Source organism: Canis aureus, chromosome 8 (assembly GCF_053574225.1).
Source record: "Canis aureus isolate CA01 chromosome 8, VMU_Caureus_v.1.0, whole genome shotgun sequence".
Taxonomy (NCBI): domain Eukaryota; kingdom Metazoa; phylum Chordata; class Mammalia; order Carnivora; family Canidae; genus Canis; species Canis aureus.
The window spans coordinates 40109695-40118832 of record NC_135618.1 but is presented as its reverse complement, the minus strand read 5'-3'; the positions used below and the strand labels follow the sequence as shown (position 1 = coordinate 40118832).

At 47.5% G+C, this 9138-nt stretch overlaps 1 protein-coding gene across 1 annotated transcript in view; it reads left to right on the top strand.

Annotated features, from left to right (window-relative positions):
• Window positions 1-1001: 1001 nt before the first annotated feature.
• Window positions 1002-9138, top strand: part of NLRC3 (NLR family CARD domain containing 3) — a 39131-nt gene continuing 30994 nt past the window's right edge. The window contains exon 1 of the mRNA XM_077906392.1: window positions 1002-1811. The gene's annotated coding sequence lies outside the window, so the exon portion shown is untranslated. The remainder of the gene's footprint in view (window positions 1812-9138) is intronic.

Here is a 9138-nt window from a genome sequence, read left to right as displayed (position 1 = left end):
TGGGGTGGACAGACGCTCCCTTCCAGAAGCTCTGCCCGGCCTGGTGAGCTGCACGACACTCCTGTTTTGCGGCGCTATGTCGCCACCTCCCAGGCCTGCCCCTGCCTGTGGCTGGCCCGGCCCTGGTCACTCAGGCCAAGGAGGGCCTGGCCCAGGTGGAGCTCTGGCGAGCAGGAAGCCTCGGGCTGCCTCGGCTATGGGAGGACAGAAAGCCCCGACGGGGGGCACATCCGTGAGAGACACCCCCCCACACACACACAGGCGCGCGGAGCTCGGAGCCATGGGCAGCCCTGCCCGGCCGCGGCCCGTGAGGCAGAGGGCAGAGCTGTGGCCCAGGTGCCGAGACTCCCACGGAGGAGGGTTTCCTCCCATGCTCAGGACGCCCCAGCTGTGCAGGGGGCAGAACGGGCCTCTCGGCCTCTTTCATGTGACGGATACCCACCAGGCCCCTGCGGCTTCCAACATCCTGTGGGCGGCCTGGTTTCAGACGCCCTCCCAGCACCTCAGGCCCAGTGAGCACTGCGCCAGCTCCAGGGAGGAGCCTCAGCGGGCTCCTCGAGGGCGACCCCATGCATCTCCGGGATGGGGGGGGCACAGAAGGGTGTTGTTGCCTGGTGCACCTCTAACCTGCCGCCTCCGTCTCCGCCTCCTTGCCCCCCATCACATGCACACCGCTCCTGAGACTAGGCTGACAGGAGCACACAGCCCCTCCCACCTCCCTTTAACCACAAGCTGCTGCCTCATCTGAACCCACCACCCTCCTGCTCTACAACCATCCATGGCTCCCAGGTGGCTTGCTTAGGAGAATTGAGGCACCCACCGCTCGGCTCCCACCTCGTCCCCTGCTTCTCTCCAAGGCTCCCTCCCTGTCACATGTCCCTCCCATGTCCCGTACTCTTCCTGTACTGTAATGTTTCTCCTGCTGTCCACTCTGGGCATGCCTTCCCCCTCCCCCCTTTGCACTCAGTGCCACCCCCGTGCTGAGGCCCACCTCTGGGTCTGAGTGAACTGCCACACCCTGCTGTTTCGGGGTACAGCTGGCCTGCCTCTGGGGAGCCCCTGTGGGGTACAGCTGGGTCGCAGGTGCCTGCTGGGTGCTGGAGGGAGGAAAGCAAGGGGGAGTAGGCAGGATGATGAGGACCACAGCCACAATAGAGTGCCAGCCTGGAAGCAGGGGGACTCTGCTCCAGATACAGCAGGGCCAGCTTCCTACTATGTAGCCTTGGGCAAGTCACTGAACGTCCCTGCAGCTAACCCCCGAACAACAAAGGTCTGCTGGTGGTGAGACTGTTTTCCTCTACGGCCTTGGCTGGACCTCTCTCCCGAGCATGACGTCCACAGGGGTCCTCAAATCCAGATCTTGGCAGCACCCCCTGCCTCTCTGACTTACAGAGCAGTGAAAAGAGCTGATCTGGGCAGCCGCAGATCATTGATTTGTCTGAGAAGCTGTTGGCTTTTGAAATGAGACAGGAAGGAGGGTTGAGGTGGAGCCCAGCACAGGAAGAGGTGAAGAGCCCAGCTGCCGTGACAGCGGTGGGCTTGGGGGACTGCAGGAGCTGGCGGGCCGCAACCGCGCTGCCCTGCACAGCCAGCGCCTCCCCACCCTCCCGACTGGGCCTTGCTCCTGCCTTGCACACAGATCCCGAGGGCTCGGGGCCCAGCTCTCCGACCACTGAGGCTCCCACGACGTCCCCACCACCACGCAACTGGCTCCGTCCACTGGAGCAGGGCTGAGCCTGGGAGTGCCAGGATGGAGCATCCCCAGCCCCCCAGTCTCAGCATCCCTAAGGCGACGAGGTCCGGGAATTAAGGTGAGTCCAGGCTGCCTCAGCACAGATGGCGGAGGAAGAAGAGACTGCATCAGTGACTTTCAAGGCCGAGCTGCTCTAGGGGGCAGTGGCTGGGTGGTGCTGAGCAGGTGTCCCTGTGGTGCTGGAGCTGCTGAGCAGGACTAGTTCACCACGTGGAAGAAACATATGCCCACGGACAGCCCACGACGGGCCAAGGGGACAAAGCCCAGCTCCCCAGGTACCAGTGATGGGCAGGGAAGAGCAGGAAGTAAACAGAAAGTGCTGCAGGCAGGCAGACATGAGGCCGAACAGGGCAGCCCAGGGGTGAGACTTGAGATCAGCAGACCTGAGCTCCACTCCTGGTACCCCCTCCACCTGTAGGATGGGGGTGACACCACCAGACCTGCCCCAGGGTCCTGAGGGCCAGGGGAGGTGGTACAATCAGGCTGGGGCCCAGCACCAGTGTCAGCTCCACGAACGCCACCCCCATGTTGGGTGAGCAGCCCCGAGGGATCTCTTCCAGCCACATCTTTGGGTGGAAATGAGGCTCATCATTCTGAGAGAGACAGTAACCAGAGGCCTTCTCAGAAGAGGTGCCACTGAGCTGGGCTGGGGGTGGCTGCTGGCCATGGGGTCCTCCCCTATGGCCAAGCTCCTGGGTTCCTAGGGCTCCTCTGGGTCTCCTCAATGGGCTCATGCTTTCCCCGAGGTGGGGGCTCACTCTTGGCCATCATAGATGGGGGTGCAGGCTGGGTGCCCCTCCTCTGTCCCAGGGCAATGGCAGGAGGGCCATGTCCTGCAGCAAAGGTACCACTTCCTCCCACCTCTGGAAAAGGCGACTGGGTTTCAAGTAGTCCATACCCATGGTGCTGGGAGGTGGGATGAGGGCAGGGAGTCGGGAGAGAGGAGCATCCCAGAGGCCAGGCCGGAGGTCAGCACTGCGGGGCCCCCACAGCCAAGAAGTGCGGCAGGGGAGAGAGGCTGGCCGCCTGCACAGACAAAGCGATGGCTGGGAGGAGGGCCCTGGGAGGGCAGCAGAGGACAGGACAGGGCTTTTTGGCAGAGACCATGAGTAAATCGGACCTGTGTCTTCTCAGGGACGAGACAGGGTCTGATGACACCAGCACCAGGGAGCACAGGGCCTTAGCTGCGTCCGCCCCTACAGATGCCGCTCTGGAGGATGCTGGGCACAGGGAAGCCTGCTCCAGGGAGGGGCAGCGGGCCCCCCTGTCTGCCTGGCCTCGCCCCGCCCATGACAGCTCCACTTTCTACCCACTGACCAACTTCTGGCCTCCAGGTCCGCCGAGGCAGCCCGAGGCCCACTCACCCTCAGTCTCCAGCGCCCTAGGCTGGCAGGGCCTCCTGCCACTCTCTGGAGGCTGCCTGCACTGGGCAGGACCTACCTGATGTCCCTCGCGGCCTGCGGGCCCCAGGTCGCACTCCACTCAGAGGCCTGTGCAAGTTCCACCCTGCAGGGCCTGTCCACACAGGCGGCCAGCTAGCCGTCCCTTGAGGGGAGCTCTGTCGTCAGCCTCTCATGCTGGCCCTGTGTTTTAAAGTGTAAGTATATCTCACGTAACACTTGGGATACACTTACACTGAAAGAATCATCGTTCATCGGAAATTCAAATTTTACTGGGTATTCTGTATCTTAATTTGCTAAATCTGGCAACTCTAGCCCTGAGGTCAGAAGGGCAGAAAAATGGGTGTCTGATTCAGAGGAAGCAGTGGTTCCCAACACAGACAGGCTGATGGGACTTCAGGGTGCGAGCAGGAGAGTTTCACCCGCCCCCAGCTTCCCAGACACACTGGGGCCTCATTCCCCTCACTCTTGCTGCTGCTGCTGTCCCTCCTCTGTCACTTATCCGGCTCACTGGTCTGGTGCTTCTCAGTTCTGTCTGCTCATGACGATCGCCTGGGTAGCTTTCAACTACACACATGGTGAGGCCCTACCTCACACCAAACACATCTCTAGGTGGTTGGGCTGAGCCGTGGCTTTCTAAAATTAGTGCTCCACAGAAGCACAATTCCACTTCTGAGTATATATACCCCAAAAACCGAAAGCAGGGACTGGAACCGGTGATTTGTACACACCCGTGTTCACAGCAGCATTTATCCACAAAAGAAAAAAGGTGGAAACAACCCAAATGTCCATGGATGGATGAATGAATAAACTAAATATGGTGTGCCCACAAAATGGAACACTATTTAGTTTTTAAAAAGAAGGGAATTTTTATACATGTTAAAACAAAGATGAACTTGGAAAACATTACGCTCAGTGAAAGCAAGTCGAACACAAAAATTTCACAGATACTCTATGATTTCCCTTATATAAGGCCCCCAGAGTAGTCCAGTTCATAGCGATAAAAAGTAGATGGTGGGTGCCAGGGCCTGGGAGGAGGGAAATGGGAAGGTGGTGCTTAATAGGAGCAGACTTCCCATTGGGGGGATGAATCCTAGAGGTTCATAGAGGTGATGGTCTCACAGCTCTGTAAATGTACTTAGCACCACTGAATTATACATAAAAAATGGTTACAATGGTAATTTTTACGCTGTGCATATTTTAATCAAAAATCAAATTTTAAAATAGTGCTCTAGACCCTGTCTGGCCAGAGCTGAGAAGCGCTGAACCTGGTCTTTCTTCAACATGGTCCCCTCATGCTCCCAGCCACTAGCCCACCACCAGCATCAACGCAGTGTCACCATGGGCGTACCTGGACACCCAAGGACAGGAGGCCATGTCCATCCTGGGATGTGCCCTGACATCACCCAATCCAACGGCAGGACAGAGGCCCTGGCATCCTGGCCTCATACGCTAAAAAGCTGTAGTAACATTGCTTCATCTGGGTTTAGACACATTTGGATCTGTAGACAGCTGCTAGCGCAACTTTTTTTTTTCAATTGAGGTATAACTTCCAGATAGGAAGGTGAACTCGATGGGTCCTTACATACGTATACTTGTGCATCTGTACCAATCAATGATCATACTGATCACTCAGATCAATGTGCAGAAGTTTCCAGTGCCCGCCCAGTCAAAACTGCCCCCAAGGGCAGCCACTATTTTGACTTCAATCATTTCAGATTGGTTTGGTTTGACATAAAACTCCCCATAAGTGGAATCACAGAGTATCTTCTCTTTGGTGTCACATTTCTTTCACTCCTCGTGTCTGTGAGGGGCAGTCACACTGCAGAGTGCGGACTGCAGTCACACTGCAGAGTAGCTTATTTTTTGTCTTTACTATGCAGGACTTGATTGTATGAATGTATCAAAAAAAAAAAAAGAAAGAAAAGAAAAGAAAAGAAAAAGGAATCCCATTCTATTGTTGATGGCTATTGGTTGTTTCTACTTTTTTGGACACTATGACCAAAGCTGCTAGAACATTCTGATATAGTGCTTTGATGGATATAAACAGTTGTTTCTGTTGGGTATATACCCAGGCAGGGAATTGGTGGATCACACAAATATGTCTTATCAAAATATTTAGTCTTGTCACTACCAAACATTTTTCCAAAGTGATTTTAATTTGCATTCCTCTGATGACTAACGATATATATATATTTTAAACTATTTTTTTAAATTTCCTTTTTAAGGGGTAGGGGCAGAGGAAGAGGGATAGATCTCTTTATCTTAGGCAGGTCCACATGTAGCACACAGCCTGACGCAGGGCTCCATCTCACAACCCTGAGATCATGACCTGAACTGAAACCAAGAGTCTGATGCTTAACCAACTGAGTCATCCAGGCATCCCTCTGAGGGCTAAGGAAATTATCTTTTGTGACATATCTTCAATTTTTTTGGCTCACTTTAAGCTGGGCTGTCTCTTACTGATTTTTAAATGTATTGGAGACATCTCCTAGTCAACATTTTGCTTTCTCACCCTCTTCTCTTGAACAGATATCCCTAATTTTGATGAATTACATTATATCACACTTGTCTTTCATGGTTACTGCTTTTTTTGTGCTCCCTCTAGTCTTTACCTAGCTCAAGTTTCTGAAAGTATTCTGTATTTTTTCTAAAGGCCTGGCTGTGTTAGCATTCACATTTAGAGCTATGATCCATCTTGGAATAACTTTTGTGTATGGTGGGAGGGAGGGGGTCAAGGTCCATTTTCCTGTAAGAATATCGCAATTGGAGTAGCACAATTTAATACAAAGACCGTCTTTTCTCCATTGAACCGCAGTGGAGCCTTTGATTGTAAATCTGGTGACCATATATGTGTGGGGTGGTGTTTGGACACTCTATTGTACTGCATTGGTCTATTTGTCTGCTCTTGTGGCAATACCTACAGCTCTCTATTAAGCCTTGAAATTCTGTAGTGTAAGTCTAGCTTTGCTTTTTTTTTTTTTTTCAAAATAATTTTGGCTAGTTCAGAGTCTTTTGCTTTATGGATATATTTTTAGAATTAGCTTGCCAATTTCCATCATCCCTTCCTCACCAAAAAAAGCTTGCTGGAATTTTGATTAGGAAGTCATTCGATTTATAGATCAATTTGAGAAGAACGGACATTTTAACAATATTGTTTTCCAGTCCATGAATATGGTAAATTGCTCCTTTAGGTCTTTAATTTCTCTTAGTATTGTTTTGTAATTTTCAGTGTAGAGGTCTTGCAGATTTTTTGCTAAATTTATTTTTAAATACTTGCTTTTTAAATATTTTAAAATTTTACTTTCAATTTCATTGTTGCTAGTAAGTAGAAATATATATGGTCTTTTTTTGGTATTGACTTTGTGTTCAGAAATCTTGCTAAGTTCATGCTAAGTTCTAATCAACTGTAGATTGAATGAAACAAAACATCAACCAGAAAAGATTACTCCTAGACAATGAAAGTGAAGTATATACTTTACTTGCCTTTATATTATTTGTTTTTATTTTTTTTATTTAAGTGTTTTTAATAAGCATGTATTACTTGTATATTTCAATGAGGTAGGGAAGCAATACATGTTTGTTAGCAAAACCTAAGCAATTGAAATTTGCAAAATAGGGGCTGGCTGTCTCAGTAGAGCATGCAACTCTTGATCTCAAGGTCATGAGCTCAAGCCTCACATTGGGCATGGAGCCTACTTAAAAAAAAAAAAAAGATAAGACAAAACAAATTTACAAAATAAAAAACAATTTCTTAATTGCATTGTCCTATATTTCCAGCTTTTCTATATATGGCCAGATAAAAATGGTATGTGATTATCCATCACTACGGGAAAAAAGTATCCTAATTCTCCACACCTTGATTTTTTCCACATAAAAATACACTATAAAATATCCAAGAATCTCAACAAACTCCAGGTAAGATTAACTCAGAGACCCATATTAAGACACATGTATAACCAAACTTTCAAAAAGACAAAGACAAAAAGAAAATGTTAAAACCAGCAAGACAGAGTCTACTATCATGTAAAGGGATCATCAGTAAAGATTAGCAGACTTTACAGAAAAAAAAATTAGTGCACAAGCTAGTGCTACTGTAACTTTGGTTTACAACTCCAAATTTTGTTTCTACATAATTTGAGAATAAAGAAGGGGTGCCAATTTGGCTCAGTTGGTAGAGCATGTGGCTCTTGATCTTGGGGTTGTGAGTGCGAGCCCCACACTGAGTGTACAGATTACTTAAAAATTAAAAAAAATTAAAGAAATTAAACAATTTTAAAAAATCACTAGTTTATGTTTGGGGGCACGCAACATATAAAGATGTAACATTCTTATATCAACAACCAAAAGGAGTCAGATGCAGTTGTAAAGGATCAAGCAAAGTTTTTGTATGTTGTGCATTAGGCTGGTCTAAATTCAAATTAGTGTTGGAATTTCAGGATGTTAAATGTAATCCCATGGTAACCACAAAGAAAATAGCTATAATATATACACAAAAGGCAATGAGAAAGGAATTTAAAGATTTCACTACAAAAAAATCAACGATAGGACCCACAACTCTATGGTCAGCTAATCTTCAACAAAGCAAGAAAGACTATCCAATGGAAAAAAGAGTCTCTTCAACAAATGGTGCTGGGAAAACTAGACAGCAACATGCAGAGAAGAATGAAACTCGACCACTTTTGTACACCATACACAGAAATAAATTCAAAATGGATGAAACACCTAAATGTGAGATAGGAAACTATCAAAATTTAGAGAAGAACACAGGCAGAAACCTCACTGACTTTGGTCATAGCAACCTCTTACTAGACACGTTGCAAGGGAAACAAAACCAAAAGTGAACTATTGGGACTTCATCAAGATAAAAATCTTCTTTAAAAAATGATAAAAAGCTTCTGCACAGCAGAGGAAATCAACAAAACTAAAAGGCAACCTATGGAATGGAAGAAGATATTTGCAAATGACATAACTGATAAAGGATAGTATCCAAAATCTATAAAGAACTTATTAAACTCAACGCCCAAAAAACATATAATTCAGTCAAGAAATAGGCAGAAGACACGAATAGACACTTTTCCAAAGAAGACATCCAGATGGCTCACAGAGACATGAGAAGATGCTCAACATCACTCATCATGGGCGCCTGGGTGGCTCAGTAAGTTAAGCATCTGCCTTCAGCTCAGATCATGATCCCAGGGTCCTGGGGTCAAGCCCCATATAGGGTTCCCTGATCAGTGGGGAGCCTGCTTCTCCCTCTCCCTCTGCTTTCCACTCCTCCTGCTTGTTCTCTCTCTCTCTTTCTCTGCCAAATAAATAAATAAAATCTAAAAAAAAAAAAGAAAGAAAGCGAAAATAAAATGTTTAGAAAAAAACCACATCACTCATCATCAGGGAAATACAAATCAAAACCACAGTGAGATATCATTTCACACCTGTCAGAATGACTAAAATTAACAACAAGGAAATAAAATATGTTGGCAAGGATGTAAGAATGAGGAACCCTCTTACATTGCATTGATAGGAAACTGGGTGCAGCCACTCTGGAACACAATATGGAGGTTCCTCAAAAAGTTAAAAATAGAACTATCTTATATTCAGCAATTACACAACTAGGTATATACCCAAAGGATAAAAAAAATACATATTCAAAGGGGTACATGCACCCCAATGTTTATAGCAGCATTCTCAACAACAGCCAAACTATGGGAAAAGCCCAAATGTCCATTGACTGATGAATAGATAAAGAAGATGTGGTATATACATACACTGAACTGTTACTCAGCCATCAAAAAGAATGAAATCTTGCCATTTGCACGATGGATGGAGCTAGAGTGTATTACACTAAGTAAAATACGTCAGTTAGAAAAAGACAACATATGATTTCACTTATTTGTGGAATTTAAGAAACAAAACAGATGAACATAGGGGAAGGAGGGAAAAGAGAGAGAGGGAAACAAACTATAAGAGACTCTTAATGATAGA